The sequence below is a fragment of the Chinchilla lanigera genome, unplaced genomic scaffold (genome assembly GCF_000276665.1).
Source record: "Chinchilla lanigera isolate Chin_1 unplaced genomic scaffold, ChiLan1.0 scaffold00044, whole genome shotgun sequence".
NCBI lineage: Eukaryota > Metazoa > Chordata > Mammalia > Rodentia > Chinchillidae > Chinchilla > Chinchilla lanigera.
In genome coordinates this window covers 14,372,690-14,398,033 of record NW_004955445.1, presented here as the reverse complement: position 1 = coordinate 14,398,033, position 25,344 = coordinate 14,372,690, and the positions used below count along the sequence as shown (strand labels likewise).

Genomic DNA, 25,344 nt, shown 5'->3' with positions numbered 1-25,344 from the left:
TCTGCTGCACAGCACTGGTCTAGAACCTCTGACTTCTACATCAAGTCAAGGGTGGACTTAACCTGACCCCATTCTGATTCAACCCCTCCCTCTTCTTTTCCTTCTTATACAGGTTCCTCCTTCAATAAATCTCAAATAGCTGTACTCCCTTCTCAGGCTGTTTCTACCGATACCAAGATTATTTATATACTTGCATCACGCCTTGCTTCTCATATGGTGAGGATGAGAAGAGACACAGGGACAATGTCAGGAGCACTCTTAAATCTCTAGTGCTTGGTACAGTGTGTGCCATAGAAGAGTCATTCAATGAATGAATGAATGAATGAAGTAAATCAATTACCCCTCTCTCAGGCTGCGGTGTCCAGCCAGCAGGCCAGAGCTCCCCTTGACCCATTCCCACTGCAGATTTCAGGCTCAATTTCTCAGCCAATCAACCTTGCCCAGAAGCCCAGCTGTGACAGTTAATAGATGAAACCCTTCAATTTGCGAGTTCCCTTGAGTCCCAGCCATAAAATCAGGCAGATCTCTAGGATGCTCCACACCTAGGTCTTCACATTCATCCACACGGCCTCACCCCTGCAGACACTGTGCTTTAGCATTTCACCCTCGTCACCTCTGCAAGGCAGGAATGGAAGCCAGGAGGGTGCAAGACTTGTCTGCATCTCTGTGAACCCACTAAAAAGGATGGTGTCTGTGATACCAGCCGATGCTCATTAAACCAAGGCTCTTGTGGCTGGTTCCTCCTAGATTTCAGAACGGAGAGAAAAGCTGGACTATTGAGTAGTCCACTTTCATCAGAAGATGCTGCAAATCACATCTGAAGTGGTCAGGGTGAAAAGCAAGCATACAGGAATAACAAATGTGGAGGAGTTTTTCCTCTGAGATAAGCTTCACAGGAAATGACTGGCCCCTGCGCAACACGGCAACATGGAACACAAGGAGCACAGCTTGGCTGTGGACCTTCAGAGGTTCTTTCTGCAGAGTCTAGCTGGGTACACTTTTCCCTGAAGCCCTGGGAAAATGGTTCACCCCGAGGTGACTTAGATTTTTATAACAGTGTCCAAAGCCTTTGGGTTTGGGGGCATCTTGTTTAATTTGCTGGAGTTGCTGGCAGCTCTACTGGAAACCTGCTTCCAGGACCAAAATGGCTCAGGAAAGAGAAACAGCTCCATCACTTCAGTCACGGGCTCTTTCTATACCATCAGCACAGAAAGGGAGTGTTCAGGTGGCTTGCCTTTATCCTGCCCTATCTTTCTGGCTCTCCAAGACACCTTTTGTGCCCCCAGTAGACTGAACCTAGCAGAGAGAGAAGCCCGTACAGCCTTACACTCAGCCTCAACAGCTTTATGCCACCAACAGAGCATGTTTAATTACCATTGCTGTAGCATGGAAGAGACACAGCAGGTTCTGTCATTAGGTGAGAACCTGTCCACATGCATCCTTACCCTAGGGCTCCGAGGGGACCTAAAACACAGCCCAAGGAGGGACCTGTAGCCACCATCCTGTGACTGTGCCACAGTCCCCACATGTCCAAGGCCACTGAATCCTGTAACTCCATGGAGGTCTATGTAAATGGTGTCCTTGGGATTGGAGCCAGACCACATCTCTGCAGGTAGGCGCATGCCTTCCTGGCCATGCAGAACATTCTTATTGTTTTTTATTAACCCATAAATGGGGCAATGTGACTTCAGAAACCTTCACTATATGTTATCGCTATAACTTATACACTGAGTTCACTGACACACATACCCAATTAAAGTCCATCTCTTTAAAGGTATCCACAGATTCCTTTGAGTCAAAAAGATACTATCGCTAGATAAGATAGTAACTCCTGAGTCTCTTGGTATTATGTGAAGAGCCTTAAAAAGCCCAAGAGTTTATGCATCATTTACCGCAAAAAGAGTCTTTATTGGGTAAGGACAGGCACACACCTCTCAAGCTTCCGTCTGAGGTTGAAGAGACAATCCACTTGAGTTAATGTGGACACTTCTGTGTTTTTGCATAACACTCCAGGCTCTACAGCACACAGCCAGTCCATGCTTTGCCCTGTTCATGGATGCAAGCAAGGCTTAATCACCTCAGGTTACATCACTAAGGAAAGGGAAAGGACAGAAAGGAAGCAACCTCACCACCACCACCTGTTGTCCTCTTAGAAAGAGCTCTCCTGGAAGTTCAGCTACTGTTACATCTCTGGCTGAAACTTAATTACATGGCCATTCCCAGCGGCAAGAGAGGCTGGGAAATGTAGTCTTTTAGCTGATCCTATCCTTGCCATAATAAAATTCAATCATAGTGAAAAAAGATAGAATAGTCATTGGTTAGGCAACCAGCAGTCTAGTCCATTAGGTTTACTTTTTATAGATGTCAAAAAAACACACAGAAGTTAAGCAACTTTCCCAAGCAAACAGTAGAACCAAGACTTAGAATCCAGTACTCCACCCATTACTTTCATAGAGACATGCACCTACACTGTGGTAGCTTTTAGAGATCACTGCCAGATACTATTATCAAGACCGTGTCTTTCCTCTCCCCACCAATCACACACACACACATACACTCGCACGCAAGCACACCCTACCCATCTCTGGGTTCATCAGGATCACCTCAGTTTCTAAAATACATCTGTCACCTCCATCAATCATGAGAAACAATTGGTCAATCTGCTACAAGGGAGGGGCTCTGACAAGTCAGGGGTTGGACTCAATTGAAATTGACCAGTGGATTCATTCCTGCCGTCACCTTGACAGCTCTAGGCAGACACACTCAGAGAAGTCAGGGTTGTTGAAAGACTCAGCACCCACTGAAAAAGTGTTTGTATTCTCTGGCTGCTTGCATCTGTTTTTTGGCTCTGCAGTGACAATAAAGCAGAGGTCATCTCCTAAGCTACTCTGAGATCCCCGAGAATACTTATGCAGAGATAAGGCAGAAGAGAAAAACCAATTTCCTTCCAATATTTTTAGCTTCTCAGGAAAACAACTGCTGTGCAGAAAATATTCATCTCTGCTACTGTTTCAAAGAATGACGAGGACACAAAGCAAATGCAATTGGGCCTTGTGTGCGCACAGCAAGAAAATAATGCAATTTAAAAAGCCCAGTGATGTTCCAGTTCCTGAGGAAGTAGGCAGACTTCCGGTTCTTTAGGGAAGCTCCTAGAAAAGCCTCTAAAAAAACCCAAAGACTACCGTATTCACTCACTTTTCAAATGGGTCCTTTTATGTGTGCGACGAAATGACTCTTGTATCTGGGTAGAGTTTGATCATTGCGGCTTCTATAAGCAAGGGGCATTTGGAAAAGGAAAATGGATTTGATAAAGATTGTGAGAGAATAGGGCAAATGTTTTTACAGAGAGGAAGTCGGACAGGGATGCTATTGCATGTACAAACATATGCATATTAAACTGGATCAAATAGGAACTAGTGAATATGATCAAACTTCATTGCTTGCCAAAGTCAGATATAAGAAAAAACCACAATGGGACTCGAGGGTGTAGCTCACTGGTAAAATAACTGTCTAGTACATGTGAAGCCCTGAGGTGGATCCCTATCACTGAAAAAACAATAGCATGCTGTAACAGTTTTCAACATAAGAGTCAGTCAACCATTGTTTACTTTTGCTTACTAACAACTATGCTGTATATTTCCACAAATGTTATCCATTTAGTCCCTGTTCTAAATCTATAGGGTTGTCATATTTTATTCCCATTTTACAGATGAGAAAGCTGAGGCTCAGTAGGGGTTAGGGCAACAGTCATTAAGAGACAGAGACAGGGCAGGTCTGAAATCCATTTGCTGTGACTACAAACCTAGTGAGGTTTCTTGGCTCCAAAAAGTAGTTGCCTTTCCCAGAATAGTATTGACAATATTCATATAAGGTGGGATTACAGAGTAGGGACACTGGATCCTTAGATCTGCTGCTCTCTTGCTCTGTAGCCATGGACAAATGACTTGCTCCTATAACCTTCTTCCAGATTCTTAAATAAGTGATACTAGTTAAGTGATACTATATATCAAATTATTATTAATACTCAATATAGAATGTAGGTAAAAGGCTCGCCATATAGTCTGTTTCTGTTGCATTCCAATGACAAAAATGGCTCATTCAACATTCAGTATGAAATCAGGATACTTGGAGAAACTCCTTTGAGGGGGATTATCTGCTTTGAATCCACATTGCCATTTATATGACTGGACCACAGTAGCCTTTTATTAATGCAACAACAGACCCCTTGGAGCACTTGCTAGTGCCAGCTATGCTGGGCACCAAGGTACTAGCACTTTGGACACTGTGATCTCTGCCTTTGAGGGATCTGCTGAGGAACAGTGCACAGAACAGGGATGGCCAAGATTCCCAGTCTGTGTCTTACCACTGTGACTCCCAGGCATTTTTCTCCCACTGGGGACTGATTTTCTATTTTCTTCTTGGAATATAAGTGTCTCTTCCATTCACGGTTCCAGGACCCTTAGACACCTGCACTCGGTGCTGTGAGACAAATGCTTCCCATCCCATTCCCATCTGATCTGCTACAGAGTCTACAGGAGACTTCAGTGCCTATGGTGCCTATAAAGAAGGCAAAGTCAAGGCCTGATCACTTCCCAGGCATTATTTCTCACCTCTGTCGCCTCTGCTATCTTTGTGTCACATCACTTCGTGCAGATTTCCTAGACAGTGTGTCTTTCAGCTCACAGGGATGCACAAGTGGAGTGATCTGAACGAGTCTACCCCTCATTCAGTCACCCACTCCATATCAGTGATAGCTCCCTGGGACAAACCAATGCACGAAGAGCCCACATTGTGTGCAAACTCCTGTGCTCTGTGCCAGGGACCCAGAAGGTAAATAAATAAGGTCAATACATCCTCAGTCTTTTGTGGTTGAAAGCCAAATGGAGCACAGTATCAGTTATCACAGAATTAAATGAGAGGCAAAAGAAAAGGGTAGATAGTCCTGTAATCCGCAGGTACAAATACATGAAAGAGGCAGCCAGGTAGGGAGGTGTAGAAGTCATGATGAAGGGGAAGCCCGCCTGTATTATGATCTTCACCTACAGTGTAATTTTGGAGTTCTCAATTGCATTATATTAAGATGTATGTACAATTCATCTCCAACAGTAATTGTTAGTTTTTGTCAATCACCTTCTTCAATCACTTTGAAATCTTTTTTAAAAATTAATTTTCTTTCAATATTATTTGGTTCCTAGCAAACTGATAATTTATCATTCCCTTTGGTTTCTCCAAACACTTTGGGGTTTTTTTGCGGGGGAGGAATTTGTGGTCCCTGAGGAAAGCTAACCTATAGTTTATTGCTAAGTCTAATGAATTTTTTCAACATTAGATCAGCAAATTGGATAATATATATTGAAAGCATGTAGATGTTTCAGTCAGAATCAAGGGCTTGTTAGCTTCAATTATACAGTTTTTCTATCCTGTTTTTGAGCTCATACACTGTCTTTTCTGGCCCTAAAACATTTCTTTGGGCCCAGAAATCTGGCCATAGATTTGAATGAGAACAAAGAGTCTGTAAAGAACCAGGGTGTTGGAAAAGCTCCTGAAGGACCTTGAATGGGTGGGAGGGTAGGAATGCTATCCTCAAGACAAAAGGAGGACATGGAAATTATGTGACCTAGGGAAGAAACAGGGCCACATCTGCGTTGTCATGGCCACCCTGCCTGCCGTAAGGAAGAGAGATGGCAGCAAGGACATGGAGTACAAAGAGAAGCAGGTCCGCAATTGACAAAAGGAAGAGGAAGGCTGGTAGAAAAGAACAGAAAGATATAAGAAAGCCCTTACTAAGAAATGAGCATGGGGCAGAGGGAAGAATGAAGCATAAGGATAAAGAAAACAATCATATTCCCCAGACACATAAATATGCAGGCTGGGACTGAGGAGGGCATCCCAGGAAACTGCACTGGGACAAGGAAGCAGCACCGACCACAACTGGAAATAGCTCACGTCAGATATCCACACCTTCTCTCTCTTGGAACATGTTATGTTCACTGAGTGCATAAAGCCGTTCAGATCAGAGATTTCAATGGAGATAGGTATGGACAAGCCCAAGAGTGTGTCTCTTTTTCTTTTCTTTTCTTTTTTTTTTTTTTTTGTGGTACCGGGAATCAAACTCATGACCTTGCGCTTGCCAGACAGACGCTTATGACACTGAGCTTTATGCCCAGCCCCCTCAAGAGTGTGTCTTTACAGACCACATATGGTTCAGCACAACCAGCCAACACCAGCTGCACAGAAGCCCCATCGTTCCTAAGTTCTCTGAGCAAATCTCTCTATATATCTGTTTCTGCAACCCTTCAATGGCCCATTAAGATGGATACTGTTACTCCAAACTTGGAAATGAGATTTGTGGAAGTTTAGTATCTGACATGAAGTCACATAGCTTTTAAGTAGTGAGATGAGAACATGGATAGGCATACTTGTCCCCAAAATATCTTGATGTCTTCAAAAGTCCACTAATATCAGGTCAAGACTATTACTTTCATTGGTGTTATAAAACAATTAAGGCTGAGCACAGCGGTACACTCCTGTAATCCCAGCACTTAAGCAAAAGCAGAAGGATGGTAAGTTCAAGTCCCACATAACCAATTTAGCAAGACCTTGTCTCAAAGCTTAAATAAATAAATAAATAAATAAATAAATAAATAAATAAATAAATAAAAGGGATGGGGATGTACATCCCTGGCAGAATGTCCTAGAGTTCAATCTACAATGTAACAAAGAAAGGATTTAAAGATGATACCTCATCCTGTCAATAAGCTATGCATTTATAGATTGATCTTTTCACTGAGTCATCCTGAGACTTGCTTCAGCCCAGTGGATCCAATAATCCCATTTTCTATTTAATCTTAGTGGCAATGAGATGTATAAATGCTCCTCCCACCCTGAAAAGTTCCACTGAAAGGGACCAAGACTAGAAAAATGAAGAAATATCAAAATAAAATTACTTTTTAAAAACATAATGTAATAGAAAAGAATAATGTGCCTTTAGAAATTTGCCAGGTTGCGTAGATCTGGTAAGACAAAGATTAGTAATGAGTATCAAATAAAATATAAGATTTGGACTGAGAAATAGTTCAGTGTTAGAACATGTGCCTAACATGATTGAGGCTCAGGGTTCTGTCCAAAGTACTGCCAAAAAGGGAGGAAAATGAGACTTGAATGAATGGTGGTAGCAAAGATTCCTCAGGCTATGTCTGTAGATAGGAGAATAAAATGAGGAAGAAGCAGATTTAAGGGATAAGAAAGGAAAATGTGCAGCTTTATGGCTGATTGGATATGAGCATATGGAGGTAGAAGAATTCTAAGTGCCTCACAGATTTCCAGACTAGGTGATAGGATGCTTTTCACAAAATAGAGGAAGACCACTTTGACACTGATCTATAGAGCTGAGGTGGGGAAGACAAGTAGGAAAAACAGGTATGTGGACTTGGAACTCAGCAGAGTTGGGATGTGTCTATGTCTTGCTAAAATCATACGAACAGATAAGATATCTAGGGAGATCTGGTGTATTGTAAGAATGAAGTAAGATACAACACAGCCCTAGGAATCGTGAAACATCAAGTACAGAAGGCAGAGATGAGAAACATAGGCATGTGATCCTAGAAGCAAGTCTTCTACTACATGAGTTGGATAGAGTTTTTATTTTTAAAATAGGACTGGCATGTAGCTCAAAGGGAGGGAAAGGGGGAAATTCTCCCTAGTGGTCCAGGTAATAGGGATTCAGTACAGAAGTACAGCCATGCTTTAAGAGAAAGAAAAGCTGAAGTAAGACAGGAATGCCCTCAGGAAAATAGAAGGATGGATGCAGGAGAGAAAAATATCAGCTTCTGAAAATTCAGAGCCTCCCTAAGTCAAGCCTAAAGGAAAGATAAGAACCTGCAAATATTTGACTTGTGTTAATTCCAGCAGGGAGAGAATTGATTCTGAACCAAACAGGGGGCTGTGACTTGTATGTAATGATAAGAAATAAAAGCCATTGATTATCAGCTCTAAATACCAAACCACTTGTTTGCAGAGTTATTTCTCAAGGAAACAGAGAAGAATAAAAAGAGAATGTAGACTCATAATAGCTACAGATGTGCATGTCCCCATAAACAAAGCTGCTCATCTGCTGTGGAGGGCAGACTGCAAATTGATCCAATTTTTGAAGAACTCTCAAAGTCTTGAAATGCTCAGTGACCCAGCAATGACACTTCCAGGAATTTATTATAGAAAAAGTTATTAGGTGTGTGCACATATATTAGCATCCATCAGGATGTTAATTAGAGTTTTTAAAACTTAGAAAATACTTAAATATCCAGAAATCAAAGTTAGGATAAAATAAATTGTACATCTATATAGCAATATGTTGAGATTAATCAAAGTGCTTATCTTGCTTACTTTTCTCTCATTGTTGAGACAAAATATCTCACAACCAAAATCAAGGAAGGAAAGTTTATTTAGCTCACTGTTTGTGGAGGTTTCAGTCCACACTTGGCTGGCTCCAAGGCAGAGTGGCACATGGCAGGGGGCAACAGTTCATGTCACCAGAAGACAGCAAAAGCAACAAGAGCAAAAGGCAAACAGCCTCTTTCCCTCCCTTACATTGTAGGCAAACTACCCACCTAGGGCATGCATAGTACTCACCTCCATAATTCCAACACTGGACCATGAATCAGTCATAAATCTAGAAGCCTGTCCCATGACTGCATGAGAATTTAGGGGGACATCCAGACACACACCATAACAGTGCTTCTACTTTCTCATCCCCCTTTTTAGAGGGGCTTCTCTAAAGCCACCCTGGCTTCTCTCTGCTTATATTCTTTAATAGCCAAACATGTCAAGTCATCAGTGACTGCCATGCTGCCAAGTCCAAGAGGAATCTTTTTAGAAGCTTTATGCAACCCTTCCAACAGTTGACAACTCTATCTTCAGCGTTGCTGTCGACCCAAAGCACCACATTTTTCCTGACTGTCCTCCTGTTTTTGTATGTCCTCCTTTCGAGGCTCTGCTTGCAGGACACTACCTTATGAGGATGGTATTCTCTAAGGATGGCTTCTCTTGTCTTCTACACACTCTCTCTAGGGTGATCACACTTATTGTCATGGCTTTGTGGGAGAAAATCTGTGCTTTTATAGAAAATATGCATTGACTATCACATAAGTTTTCTTATTATCTGACTCCTACACTATGGCAGTTATTTTGCAACTCTGGAAGTTGTAGAGAATTGATAGCAAGTTAGAATAATTCTTGCCTATCGACATGCAAATGGCTCTGCCTGGAGGAGGGAGCTTTCCACCCAAAGACGGGGAAAAAGGCCGTTTTGCCCATATTTGCATATTCATTTCAATATTCTTCATCTATAACAGCCTCTGATCTTTAGGTTTTCCTTTGCAGTAGTTGTCACGCTTCACCAGTTTCCTCATTAATGTATTAAATAAAATCATGTTCATGTTTGCATCTATATGAGAGTCATGATTTTACCTTTGTTCAGAAAGTTATCTTTTAGCAGTTTTAAATTATATGTAGAGCGAAAGAATCCAAATGTATTTCTCCATTCCTGACCACATCTTACCTTACTGATTTGTGTAATCCATTCTTGTTATTCAAGGTAATGTTTTATAAAATTGCACTGAAGTTGTGAAAATTGAACCACTTTTCCTAGGGTGAATATAGGGTTAGTTTGCTGTGAGCATTTGGTCACAATATTTTTGCTAACTGATTAATACATAACCTTGTTTTATGTGTGTTTCTGCTTAAAGCTGCCTTATTTAATATATATTGTTGAACCATTAACAATGAACTCACAGCCAACAGTGCCACAATGCAGGCCTAAACAATCCATCTAATACATTTATTTTCTCTGTAAGTCACATCATGGCCCTTGCTTGGAAACATTAGATAACATCTCTAGACTACACTTAAACAGCAGAATCACAAATAGAAAGAACAAAAATGTGAAAATCATGACACTAAATACTCAACACACACACACACACACACACACACACACCACTTATTTACAATGATAGCTGAAACAAGAAAGCAGCATCACCTTCTTCATCTTCTCCTAGGAATATGTGCATTGGACAATTCACTTTTTTTTCACTGCCTTGTGCATGTTTATGAATGACAGGGAAAGTGCTCTAAGTGAAGATTTTGTGGTTACCAGTAAATTTCAGTCTGCATGTTGGTTTGCATACATCGAGTACACCAACAATGAAAATTGATGATATTTTTGTGTCTACATTAAATGTATATCCCTCTGTTGGTCTGTAGGAGCCATAAAAGTTAAGATTTTACCTATTTTCTCATCATGCTACATTCCTTAAGAGCAAGTTCCATACTGCACATAGTTGTTCAATATGTACTTAGATTTACTATATGTTAAGTACTGTCTATGGGAAAATCATTACTATATCATTTTCAAGAAAAGAAAGCAGTTATAGAACATCTGCATAGTGGTCCAGTCTCATCCAAGAAGGTGTACATGTCTGCATTTTAAAAAAAGAAAGGATATGAAGAGAAAAATAAAACCATAACAGGAAGAGTTACACTAAAGTTTGAAGTGGTTGTCTCCAAGTGATGGAGTTTCTAGGTTACTTTTTTACATTCTTTTTAAGTTTTGCTGTATTTTCTGAAATAGAAATAATGAAAACATAGTTCTCTCATCATCTCTACAAAATGTCAGCGGATATGAATGCCTGCCTTTTCTACTATGTGCAACAGAAGTTTGAACAGCTGGAGGCACCAGAGGTTCTCTAACTTGCAAGAAAATGTCCTGGTCAGCATCCCCAGCCTGCCAGTATGACAGGCAGGCTTCATAGTTTTAACCCTAAGGACTTGTACTCACTTGAGTAAGGGTTTTCATTCAAGGTTTCTGAAAACGTGTGGCCAGAATTAAGTGTCATGCTCTTGCAGTATTTTATGTGACATATTACAGGAACCCCTTTCTCCACTCTTTGTGAATCCTAAACTCCCTATAATACAGAACACCACTACTTTTTAAGCCACAGTATAGTGGGCACATACATACATCCACTCTTCAAACTGCTGGATGTGTAGCTAGACACAGAAGTCTGCCCTCAGGGAGTGTAAAGTCTACCACATTCTAGACAGAAGACTGTCTCTTTGCAGCCTGTGGGAGGCCTTTGGACGTCTAAGCTGTCAAGGCTTTGATTGAACACTTTGGTGTGGGTGCAGGGGTATTCAAGTGAACATACTGACTGTAAAAGGCAATTAAGGGTCATGTTATTGACTTCTTCCTTCTCAGAGATATTTCTCTGAGCTCAATTTTATTGTGTTTAGTTCATATACCATCCTATATAAAATAGTCTGGGTCAAGTTTAAATGGATTTGCTGCTTAACCTTCAAATAAAAAAACATTCAATTAATCAGGCTCATGGCTCTTCCATTCCATTCCCCCCACCTCCCCCAAGCCATCTGGTTAATACGTAATTCAGAGCACATAGAAACCTTCTACAGCAGGTGTAGGTCAGAAGTCGGAAGACTGCGGGGTCAGGAGATGCTATTTTACAGCCACCGTGAGATTTGAAATTTGGAGAAGATGACTTAACTCCTCAGAGCCTCGGTGTCTCCTGGTGTAAAGTGGGAGTATTATCTGAGTTAGTTCCAGGGTCTCTGTGAAGATCAATAGAGACAGTGCTTAGAAAGGAACCAAGAAAGATAGGAGTATAAAAGTTCTGCAAGCACAGGGCTGCTGGCCCCTTGGAAGAGGCCTGGAACTTTTCTCCAAAAGTGAGTTTTCCTAATTGGGCGTCTGCGCCATGCCTACAAGGTCAGAGGGCTTGCAATTAGGGCTCTGTTAAGTCTCCTTGCAGTCATAAGACTTCTTTGGGTCTGGCTCGAATGTTCTATCCATTTCCTCCCCCAAGAAACTTCTTAACCCTCCTTTCAAAATTTCTCATTGTTTGGGGCATTGTGAGCTTCTGGGGTAATAGGTTAAATATTTGGAAACTAAGTTGAAAGCACACCATATATCAAAATAAATCCTTTATTGACTAATGAGTGAAAGATATGAAACCATGAAAAATGCTGACTTGGCCACAGTTGTTATCACTGAGGAATGCTAAGAGGGGTCATTCTAATTTCATCCATGTACTTTTCTGACTTCTCAGATTTTCTCCAATGTAAATGAACATTTTCTTAACCTGCATGCACCTGTATATGCCACATACAATTTCAAGCACCAGTGGCAAAAACAAACAAAGGTGCTGTCATTGGGGAGCACACCATCAAACGGAAGCAGCATGTCATAAATAAATAGACAAATAAGCAGATGATTGCAAATTAGGATCAACTTTTGAACGGTGTTTTAAATAGCTAAAAAAAGAGAGTGAAGAGAAGACTAATTTAGGTGGAAGTGTCCTGGAAGGATCTCTGTGAAATGACTTTTTAAAAGGAAGTATAAAGGATAATGACAATGAGTTAGCCATAAAGGGACAGGTGGGGAGGACGTGCCAAGAGGAGGGAACAATTTAGGGAAAGGCCCTGAGTCAGACAAGAGCTTGTTCATGAGGTTGTGGTGGTGGTCGTTGTTGTTGCTGTTTCTGGTGTTGTTTATCATGCTGGATATCAAACCTAGCGCCTTGCACATATTAAGCTCACATTGTACCACTGGGCTACGTCCCCTGCCCAGGCCATGGTATATTCAGGGACCAGGAAAAGAAGGATGAAAGTATTGGCACATGTGAGCAAGATGGACAAGAAAGCAGAAGAGGAGGTTGTAGATACAAATGAATTAAAATACACTGGAGATACCACGTCTATGAAATGGGTAAAATTAAAACAGTGATAACGCACAATTCTGGAACCTTTCACTGAAATACTATTCATATCATAAAATACTGCTCAATCTGTGAACTGTAGCAGAAATCATGAGGATGCCTCTATCTTTTAGTAACTTACTTTTTGAAATTTACTCTAAGAACTTCGTACATGAAGATTCAGGAAGATGGTGACCTTTTAGAGATGCCTAAATCTTCAACAATATAGGAATTATTTAGAAAATCAGTGTAATTAGGCTCTCCAGGACACGATAAGGCCATTAAAATAAATAGTAACTTCTCAAGAACAAGTAAAATACTTACTTTATGGTGGTGACTGGCAAGTGGGGACTATAGATGATACGCAGGGTGTGATAGCTAACTGATGTGTCAACTTGAGTAAGAAATGCCAGAGTGACTGGATTAGCATAGTTCTGGGCATGGCTAGATGTTTCTTCAGAGGAGCTGGAGTCTTTACCTTCACCTTGGACATAGTCTCCTGGCTAACAATGCAGACTCTGCAGCCTTCCAGGCCAGACTCTTCAACTGTCCACTGTAGATCCTTCAGCTTCCTCATATGGACTCATGTAGGGCTCTCCATAGTCATCCTCACTTAGGACTCAGTGTGTTCCAGGTTTTTAATTTTTGACTGGATCCTTTGGTTCTCCAATATGCAGAGAGCCCTTCTGCATTCTTCCACACCTGATCTGCACACCACCATTGTGATCCTACCTTGCAAATCTATTTCTATGTCTTTTATTGAACCTATCTCTCTAGTCAACACTGAATGATGCAGAGGGCGTGATTCCTTAAGGATGAGGGAAGGGAATATACCTAAACAAAAATACATATTTCATTGGAACATGGAACAGATTTTCTAGTCTCAAAATGTTGTTTTCAAATTGCAAACATGAGCTGTTTTACTTTTTTAAAGTATGAAGATGAAAAGATAAAGGAGAAAAACAGTAGCCACTACCACAGTAGCTGTAGTGGTCGCATGTACTTTTACTCAGAACCTAGCTAGGAACAGGGTTGGCTTGGGGGTTACGAGCTTCTGCAAATGAAGATGTTGCCCATGAAGGGAGATCTATACGGCAATGGCAGATGGATATTCACTCCCTGCTGGATTCCCATGGTCCCCTAATCCTACATCAGCTACCGCCACACCTGGCTTCAACAGCCCTGGAATGATTGTAATCAGGGTACTTACTGGAGCTACTTGGTTTCCTTCTTTTCTGGATGGACAGTCAGTTCCTTCCTGCATCAGGCCAGGTTTGTGCTCTCAGTGACTCATTTTTCTCTGGGTTGCAGAACTTCTGCACTTGAGAATGGCTCATGATACTCAAGGTGCCTTTGGCTTCCTGTGCATCTGACATCACTTTGGCGGAGGCCACATGACCAGCTCATGATATGGTCCGTGCGCATAGACCCCTCTGTGAACACAGCAAGTAGCTCCCCTATCCTGCTTGGACTCATGGCAGTGACGAGCTCGGGCTTACCCACGAGGAGACTCTGAGCAGGCCAAAGGAAGGGAGTCTCTAGTGCTTTTATTTACTAAGCCTCTATATTCCTAGGCTCTGTGCCAAACACTGAGAGATATGAGAGCAAAACCTAAGAATCAGATTCCATGGGTCTAACCTCAGCTGCTTCCTAAACTGGAAGACTTGGAACAAAGAATTCAAGCTCTCTAATCCTTGGCAGTGATGATAATGATGATGCAGCCACCTACTTTGTGGGATTGCAGGGCTGTAGGAAGATTCAGCGAGATAAGCCTCACAGAACATTCTTAACCATCATCAGTGTTAATGATCATTATTTCTGCCCACTGAAGTAGGCAGTATTATCTTCATTTAACAGATAGAGAAACCGGTTCAGAGAGGTCAAGCAATTTGCCCAAGGCTGTTCAGCATCATTATGACTAAATCTAGATTCAAACCCAGATGAATCTGAGAGCAAATTTCATGTTTGACTGTCTCTTGCTCTTTTGGAAAACAGAGACTAAAGTTTGCTTTGAATCTCAAGGCTTAGCAATATGGAACTGTCCCTGTCCATTCCAAAAATGCCAATGATTTGTTAGCTGTAATAAAAATAACCTCTCACACTTATACAGAGTGTTTTATAATTTGCAACAATTTTCTGCATCTACATTTGACTCTAAGGGGGGAAACTAGTTTTAAATTGTATGATTTGCATATAATACAGCAAAACAAAGAGAAAACATTTACAGTGATCATATTCTCAAAACTGGAAATATGCATGTGGAGAAAGAGGGGCTGGTGTGTATATGTTTGTACACACGATAGATTACACATACTTTTAAGGAGGATTGTTCCCATTAAAACAGAAATAAAGGCTTGATCTCAGAATTAGCTGTCTTCCGCCCACTCCACTGAATGTTCAGCTCAGTGGAAATAAGTAAAGAGAGAACAGGAAATAGAGCCTGGAGAATTCAAGCTGCTTTGGAAAAGTGAATAGGAGCGATTTTGTGTGTCTAAGGATGACCCGTGAAGGGAGAGGGAGAGGTGAAGTGAGAGGAAAATCGGTCCTTGTCTGCTGACAGGACACTCAGGTCTGAGGAAGGACGGTGAGCTGTTTGCAGAGGAGGGTTCAGTGCAAACTCTTGCCTGCCTCCCACCAAACAGAGTTCACTGAACTTTTGGAGAGTGATGGGGAGGGCCCGGATCCCCATCTGAACAGACAGGATAAATACAACGAGGGTCCAGAATCCAGAGTAGGCCGTGAAGAGCGCTCCTGTCCTCTGAGTATTTCCACATGAAAGCTCGGGAATGGGGTGCAAAATACTGATAGCTCTGAGAAATTGTCCCCAGTTAATATATGGCCTGTGTATTTGTATTTCAAGAGATTGGGCCAGTAATTATACTGCAGTTTCTTAAGCTGTTTTATTATTATTATTATTTATAACATGGACAATGACCCATGCACATAGGTATTCCTTAAAATATGCTTTGTGATACCAGCACCGAAGTCCCCTGTGTGTGTGCACCCGCATTTCCTTGACTATTGTCCTACTGTTGTTACAATGAGGTGATTTCCAGATTTTGCCCTTATAAGTAATGCACGATGACATCTCCAGATAAAACTTTTTTTTAAAAAAAAGCTCTGATTATTTTGTTAGGAAAACAATTAGCAAACTGTCCTCTAAATAAACTGTGCCAGTGAACCCACCTGCAGAAATGTCTGTAAGAGCCTGTTTTGTTGCTCCTTGCCAGTACTGATTATTGTCAATTAAAACAATATACTTTGGTCACAGCTTGGGTAAAGCTGCATTTATTTGATAATCTGTGACACTGGACATTTTAATATGCTCTGGCCATTCATTGTTTTGTTTAGCAGTTATTTCTTCATACCTTCCTTTCAAGCATTTTTATCTGTCAATATGATTATATTTTAACATTAGAGTTACATATAAGAATTTTTCCCTTTATTCTCAATTTTGTCACAAACTTCCCCATACCCAGTTTACTCATTTGCTGTCTGAGTACTATTAAGATGATACAGAAGATGTTTCTTCTCCTTTTTCTCTTTTTACCTGGTAAACTTTGCAAAATATAATCTCAAAGGTATACTTGCTTTCAATGAACTGAGAGCTCTTCCAAATAAGAGAACAATATTTTTTATTTTCTTCTAGTTTTTGCTTTTTTCTACTTTTAAGTTTGTAATTTTTTTTTTTTTTTTTTGGTTTTTTTTCGGTACCGGGAACCGAACTCACGACCTTGCGCTTGCCAGGCAGGCACTTTTGCTGCTGAGCTAAATCCCCAGCCCCTGTAATTTTAAGTATGTAATTTCCTTAATTTATTTAGCATATCATGACATATATGCAATGAATTTTATTTTTCCAAATTATTTGTAATATGTACTATGCATTAATAATGTACTATTTGTTAAGTGATTGCCCATTCATATAAATTTTAAAATCTAGTTTCACTATATATTGTTTATTTTTTGGGTTTAGATATCAGAATGATTATAACCGTTGACATCTCACAGAGGAATCCCCTTCCCTGGTCACTTTCCCTAATGGTTTTGATTATTTCCCCCTGTATATTCTTTCAGATCAATTTTTAAATCACTTCATCAAGTTCCAAAAAGAATCCCATTAGGATTTTGATTGCAATTATATTACACCCTTAAATTAATTTGGGGAGAATTGATATCAGTACAGTATTAAATTTGCTAATCTAACAACATGATATATCACTCCATTTACTCTTGTCTTGTTTTACTGGCTTCAATAAAATTTTGTAGGTATCTATTTTCATATAGATTGTGCACATTTTTTAGTTTATTCCTAAGTATTTATTATTTTAATTGCATTTGAAAACATACATTTTATATTTTCATAATAGTTATTACTGGCATATGACTATTGATTTTTATTTCCTTTGTGTCTGACCACAATACTGAAATCTGTTAGTAGTTCTAATAGCTTTTTCAATCATTTTTTTGGTTTGGTTTATTCTCTTAGGCTTTGAGACTGTAAGAACATTTTCTGCTTGAAATAAGAAAGTGCCTTTTCTATTCCTAGCTTGCTAAGAATTCTGATCAGTAATGAAGGCTGAATTTTTCAAATTACTTTTCAGCCTCTCTTGAGAGGATCAGATGGCTTTTATCCTTTGACCTAATGATATGAAGCTTTATGCCAGTAGTTTTCCTAATATGCACAATTTTTCATCAGTGCAATCTTGGGATAAACCTCACTTTGTTACGGTGCATTGATCTTTGATAAAAATGATGCTGAATTCTGAGGGTCCTATTAAAAAGATAGTGAGCTTAGTGGCTATACCATTAAGGGTTCAATTCCCAGGTGGGTCACTTGGGCAAGTGTGTGGCCTTGGCCAAGTCACCTATCACTGAGACAGTCAGTAGGGGAAATTGTACCCACCCCACAAGGTTGCTGCAAGAATTACAAGTATCATACAACTAGTTTAAGAGTATACATGCTTCATAGAGGAGATATATTAATAGCCACTGTTTTCATTACTGTAATCATCCCTTTTCTTCATTTTGTCGTGTCAAGTTTTTCACCGGGTAAAGGAATAATTGACCTCTAATTTTATTGTATCTGGGGCCATTTTTTAAAAATCTAGTGAACTAGATAAATAAACAAACAGTATTAGATGTTACTGTCATTCATGCTTCTCTGTGACTCAATTTCTTTTCAAATCACACCGTTCAAGAGTAGGAAAGACTGGGAGAATATTTGTTGACTTGTGCTTGTATTTCATCTTCCAAGAGACCTAGCTTCCTAGGAAGTACAAGACAAGAAGGTTTAAGTGTGAGAAGATGTCTACCAGGGCTTTTCTCATTGCTTTGGAATTTTACTTAAGGGTGTCCACACAGATGGGCAAGCAATTCAGTACTGCTGCATTTACAGAGAACAGTTAAGGTGCCCTGAGCTGTCCTTTTCTGAGATTGTTAAGAGGCACCCAACTGGACCCTCACTCTTCCCTCTCCGTGGCACAACCAGCCTGTACAATAAGGAGACGGTGCAAGTTGCAGGGAGAAAGTCTCAGAGGCTGTGAAGTGTGGGTTTAAGGAGAGAAGGCTTTATCTTTGTCCATTTCTCTTATAAACCAACGGAGAAAGATTCCAAGGCAATAGCTATAGACACTGTGGTTATGCTGGGAGGGTTATGCCTCAGGAGAAACTCACTCATCTACAGATGCTTCTTGGTTCACACCGGGGCTCCAGAACAAAGTGAGGGAAAAGTGGAGTTTCCCACCTTCTCGGGCTTCATCTCTCTTTGATTGTCCTATATCACAATAAAGGAAGGAAGTGCTGAAGCAGCAGAAAAAGCAGGCAGGGACAGGAGGATGCAAGAACAGCTAGCACCCCTTCTCCACTTCGTTTTTGAGGAACAGGTAATCATATTCCATCCTCTGCAGCTGTTTTGACCTGGACTCACCTCCACAGCACTAACAGCAGGGTCCCTTTGGGCATGGCCTGGCAAGCAGGGGAGACCCTTCCTGCCCTAGTTTCTCACAGTCTTGGCAATTTCTCCATTGATTGTCAGAAACATTTGATTATATTACTTCAACTCAGTGGGGTGGCAATTTGATTTGTAACAGCTAATCTTGCTATACTCTAAAAATTTATGAATCATTTTGCCAGGACTATGGCAGAGTAGAAGTGGAAGTCAGATGCTTGTGCTCATATCCCTGTCCTGCCCAGAAGGAGGTTCCATTTGCTTCTAGTTCAGAGCCCTCAGAGTTAAGCTAGGTTATTCTCACCCTGCCCCTGTTTTACTGATAGTAGACCCAAAGTTTAGGAATATGGAGGAAACAGCCTCACAAGGACAGTGATATGGCCTTGTTCATTTGTTCAGACCCTTGGTTACTTTTTTCTGTCTTTCTCTTCCTCTATTCTGTTGTAAAACTGCATACCATACTGAAATAGCCTTGCATGAGGGCCCCACTCACCCCTCCAAGATCACAGAGATCACTGCAGGATGGTCAGGACTCACTGTGGAGGTCAGGACTCATCTACACTCCTTGTTTGCTCTGGATTTGCAAGGTCTCATTTTCACATGCCTCAACCTTCCAAAAGAGAGTAGGATTTGTATAGCATGCTTCTCTTTCACACTTTGGATGAGAAACAGAATCAGAAAAAGGACAATTCCCATCCTCCCAATTCCACACCCCTATCAGCAGGCGCCAAAAAAGCTGCACAGCAAGGACACTAGGCCACCTGCTCAGTCACAAATGTCCCATCCTCCCTGCAACAATCAGAGCCTCTCTGCTAAACCACTTCTGCCTGAGAAAGTAAAGAGAGTAGCTACAGAAATCCTTTTAAGAGGGTCATCATGTCACTGTGAAGGAAATGAGTTTAGATTCTGATCCCCTCTTCCCAGAGAGTGATTTCTAAATAATGTTCATTAAAGAATATTTAGGTTCTGAGTTCTCTGCTAGGCATATAAGATATCTCGCTAAAGCTTCACAATAAAAATAATGCAATATAATCTCTTGTACATGGAATAAAAGAAACGGAGGCACAGAGAGGTGAAGGAATATATCCCTGATCATCCAATAGCAAATGCCCAGCTTGAAATATAAAACAGATTTTTTACGGCTCTAAAGCCCATATCCTTTTCACTAAATTCTAATGAGTACTCTCACTTCATTGAGCTTGGCAATTTGAATTTCTCCTTTTTTATCCCTCTGGAGAAAAGAGAGAGCTAGACATATATCACTTCAAGTAGAAACCTATAAATATGTAAATAAAACATGCAATCAACCCTCAGGTGAAGGGAATAAAAAGAGAGCCCTCTAAGTCAGCAGCAGATGTGGCATCCAGGCCATACCAAGTCACTTTTCACAGGGAGAACTGGAACTCTTCAGTGAAGTGGGCTCTTAAGCAAGGAGGCCTTTGATTTACAGTAGCAAGTAATCACATGGGGGGCGTGCAATCGCTTGGTTTGCTGTATTGTTCATTTGCGATCCTATAGCTTTGATGTGAAGAGAGCTACCTGCGGCCTGGTTGAGACAGGACTTTAGGGACTGAAGGAGAGGAGTTTCTGCAGCTTAAGAGACAATGGTAGAACCCTGAAAGCATGTTTTAGAGATGAGGAAGAAAGTTTCTAGGCAGGAAAATCAGGACCCACCATAGGTATTCCATGGAGGCACATCTGGAGTACCAATGAAGGAAAATTTATTCTGATGACAGTTGATAATTTTAACACACCAACAAATAGGTTCCCAGGCCACTTCAGTAGAGGAGCAAGTTCTTCCTCTATTACTAACCTTAACAACCATTCTCAATGCTATCCTTGGCTCTTCCTGTGATCTCCAAATAGTTAATGCTAGCAGACTGTGTGTTCTCCCTATTCTGTTGAACCTAATAGATACTGTCTGGGTATTACACCGTCTAAAGTTTTGTGATAATGAAGCTAGCACTAGATAGCAAAAATGGTAATGACCTAAGAGTTCCAGGTATGCAGTGATCTGGCACGGAGAGGGTAAACTGTCTATCACAGGCAGGCATCAAGATGAATCAGTGTGGATCTCCCAGGATGTCTGCAGTTGGGGATGTGTTAGAATCGTACAATGCTCTAGACAGTAAAACCTCTGAGAGCCCAGACCACAATGTGAACATCATGTTCTGAAATATGATTTCCCATAGGGTAATAAAAAACAACAAACAGCTAGGGCCTACCTTCTAAGTGCCGTCAGTCATGACATATGGACAAGTGAGGCTTCTTGTTTTGATATAATAATTAATAATCATAACACCATAACAATAGCAGCAACAAATAATGATCTGTTTCATTATAGGATCTAAAGAGTATTTTGAGCTTTTCAAAGCACTTTGATATACATTATTGCCTTTGCCTCCAGGCCTATATCTCAGGAAGGATGATGAATGATTAAAATGAAGAAAAGGAACAAAATGATGAATTTAAAAAATGAATGAAGCATTTCAAGAGAATAACATGAAGACAGTGAGTGAATTAAATTGATTTCATCAGTACTAAGAAATCCCTTTGATCCTGAAGTCCAGGTGAAATCAGGTAGTTCTCCAGGTAAAGGAAATCTGCTAGTCTCTCCTGAACTGCAGATGTATACCTGATATTCATCTGTATGTGACATTCATCTTTACCTCCAACACAATGTATTCAAACCTGTATTCACCCTCTGTCCAATCTTTTGTGTTTTCTATCCCTGAAAGTGGTTCTACTACTCATCTCTTGATCATCTACACCAGAAGCATAGGGTTTCACTTTAGACTCCCGTCTCCCATCTTCACATTTTGGATTCCTATAGGAGAGTCTGTCTAGGTTCCAGTGTAACTGGCTAGAAGTCTTTTTCTGCACTCTAGCCTGTGAGCTAGGATACTCTAGAGCCAAACTCTTTAACATTTTCCTCCCTTAAGGGTTGGACTCTGCTCCTGGTGCCCCAAAGATCTAGCTGATCCACGACTTTGTCAGATCTGGTAGAGCCAGAATACCCAGCTGCCCTTGCCAATTGGCCCCTGGTATCTTCTTGAGGAACACTTGAGGTGATCATGTACTGCTGCTGAGCCTCTGCCTGCATGTCTAGCATGTCCTTGGTAAGCTATACTCTGCCACCAGTGCCTAGCACAAAGTTTGGCATACAGAGAGCACTCAGTAATTGCTTGATGCCAAGGACACACACAGACCTTCATTCATAGCTGGTTTCTGCCGTTATCACCCAACCGCACCCTCCAAAGGACACTTGTGAGCAGAAGAATTCCCCAGGATTAATTAACACTACATGGATCCACGTGGTTCAGAGACCATGGTTACTGCTTAGAGATGTAGCTCTAAGCACTTACACAATCTGTGACCTTGACCCAATAATTCTGAGTTTCAGTCTTCCTCCCGTCTACCTCTCAGAGCAGCCTGTAGGATCAAGCTTCATAATAGGCATATCACCAAACGGACATGTCAACGTGTCATTGTGTATCAGTGACTCTTACATTTTGGTGTGCAGAAGCAGCACTCTGAAATTTCTAGGCCTGACTCTCAGAATTTCTGATGTACCAGATGAGGAGACTGGGTCTGAGAATTTGCATTCTAACAAGTTTCCACATGACACTTGTCTTAACTCCTTTAGGCTGCTGTTACATACCATAAACTGGGTAATTTCTAAGCAATGGAAACTTGTTTGTTACAGTTCTGGAGAGGAGAAAATACAATGTTAAGGCACTAGCAAGTTAGGTGTCTGGCGAAGGTCTACTTTCAGGGTCTTGAGCTCAACTTCTCACTTTGTCTTCATATACAAAGGAGCGCAGAAGCTTTCTGGGTCCCATTTATAAATGTGGGAATCCCATTCATGACTTAATCACCTTCCTCAGGCCCTCACCTCATAATATCATCATGCTGAGGATTAGGTTCTAAGACATGACTTTTGGTGGAATATTCAGTCACTAGCAATACTTTGAGAACAATGGTTCTAGATGATTCTAAGAGCATTGCTGTTTGCACATTGATACTGTTCCACTATGAAGTGTATCTTTCAATACCAGACTTCATGTTTATGTTTTACACCCTTCTGCTGCTTTGCTAGAATTTTAACCTAGCCTGTATATTCCTCTGGGCAGAAATTATACTTTCCACATTCCACACTTTCTTTTTCTGTTTCACAAAATAATGAGTACATTTCCAGTGTGATTAATAATAGAATAGGGAAAGGCTAAAATTTCAGACTGTGTATGCCAACAAAGAGCATCCATAAATGGATAGCAGCCCTGGAATTCTCTTAAAAATTAATTACAAAGCAAAGAACATTCTGCCACTAGTGGCAATGGGAGAAAGAAGCTTGTTTTCTTTATGACACATTTTGTAGAATGTGTGTTAGTCAAGATTTTAGCTGTAACTTACTTAAACACCAACATTTCTTGTAATATAATCCCAGAAACAGCATTCTAACTCATAATTGTTATAGTGATAGACTATTGTGCTTTCAACATGCAAAATCCATTACACAATGGTGGCAACTGTTTGCAATAGATTGTAAATTTTTATTGAGATGATCATCTTGCGATTGAATTTCAAAATGCATTATATGATCATCAGCAAGTAGGTCCAGAGGGACAGCTAAAATACTTTAAATATCATTTATAAAGATCAAACCCCTGAAAACTCTTATATTTACCCCATGGAAAGAGACAAGTCTCATCAGCAGGATCAAATCAGCTATTTAATGGATGACTATTGCATTACAAAGCTGAGATAAGGTATTGCCTGGTTTCATAACATACCCTTCTGTCCTTTTAAAAATAGTAAGTTTCATAATCAGGTTTCAGTGAGGAATTTTACCAAAGGCTCATTTTGAAAATAGTCAAGAAAATAGCATCTCTGTTTATCATGGTAGTTCAATAACATCAAAGGATATTTCCAAGCCATGTAAATATTCACCATACCCTGGCTTACGTACTATGAGATCCACTACTGAGATACTTAGCAATGGATATAGTCAATTCCTTCATAACATTTTGTTCTGTTTTGTTTTGTTCAGTACTGGGATTGAACCCAGGGGCACTCTACTACTGAGATAGGTAGGTAGATGATAGATAGATAGACAGACAGAGAGGTAGATAGATCTTTCTTTTTAAATTTTGAGACAGGGCCTCACTACATTGGCTAGCCTGGAATTTGCAATCCTCCTCCTGAGTAGCTGAAACTATAGGCAAGTGCCAACATACCTAGCAATAGCATTTGGTTTTGAAAACTCAAATGTGCTCTCAAATTGATCTCTGAGGAACTAATTTAGGTATATCATGAATTCTACATTTGTTTATGTGTGATTTTGTATATAGTGACATGAAAAACTGTACCCAGCTGAATGGGGCCATATAAAAATACACAAAAGAGGAGCACATCCTTCTAATGCCTGCCAGCTCCCTCAGCTATAAACCACATCCATTCATCCCTGGTAGTATATCTTTCTATCAACCTCAAATAGCCTTTCTTCTAATACTTCATGGTAACTCAGGCTGCAATCCCTCAGATTTCTGACCTACAAGCAAACTACAAATCTTTCTCAAGGTGTCTACTAAGTGTATTGTAATACTTATGCATTTTTTAGCTATTTAATATGTGTAAAAGTGTACCATCATTTTTACTCAGTTCTTTTCTTTTGTATGTGTTAATAGGTAAGTATGGGTGCCTCTTGCCCCATTTCTTCTCATGAGCCCACGAGTTCATTGTATAACGGGTCAAGCTACAGTGCATTTTAGAGAAACACATTTCAGTTGTAGCAGAACTGATACTCTGCTTTTTGTTCCATGTTGTTGTACTCATAGATTCTTTATAAGTGTGCACGCACACACACACACACACACACACACACACACACACACACACACACACTTTGCCTCCACCCTAGAATACATCAGTATATCTTTTTCCCTACGAAGTCCATGCTGCCTGCTTCCTTGATCACATACCCCAGCACAGCAACCCCTGCTCCACATGCCATGCCAACAGCATCTGCTTCTCTATTTATTCACTCTTGTTTGACCAAAGAACAAGGGCATTCCATTCAGGAAACCTGAGAGCAAATCCTCACTGTGTCACTGGTTAATACTATCGCTTTAGACAAAAACTTTTAAAACGCTGAGCCTCTATTCCTTCACGCATATATGAGATAAAAGTATTTACAGTCAATGGCTGGAGTAAAAACAATAGATAATAATATGATTTTCAAAAATAAACATGAACTTCTTTTAATTTCTTGAGTTAAATTCACAGCTCAGACCATCTCTGGGATAGAGTCCCAGCCAAAAGCCTCTCGAGGGGCTGGGGATTTAGCTCAGCGCCAAAAGCACCTGCCTGGCAAGCGCAAGGTCGTGAGTTCGGTTCCCGGTACCAGAGAAAAACCAAAAAAAAAAAAAGCCTCTCAATAGAAATACAGGTAAAGCCAGGAGACCTCAGGGATACAGTTGAATCCAAAGAATCTTCTTAGATGTAGCCCCAGCCAGCAAACTCTTAAGCAGCATCCAGAAACATCACAGCAGCAGTCATAGCCAGCAGCCCACAGAGATATGGTACAATTCAGAGGACCCTTAGGGTAACATTCCCAACTCACTCTTAGGT

General features: G+C 40.6%; 1 protein-coding gene across 2 annotated transcripts in view; it reads right to left on the bottom strand.

Annotated features, from left to right (window-relative positions):
- Window positions 1-25,344, bottom strand: part of Ptprt (protein tyrosine phosphatase, receptor type, T) — a 775,250-nt gene that overhangs the window by 562,967 nt on the left and 186,939 nt on the right. The window lies entirely within an intron of this gene.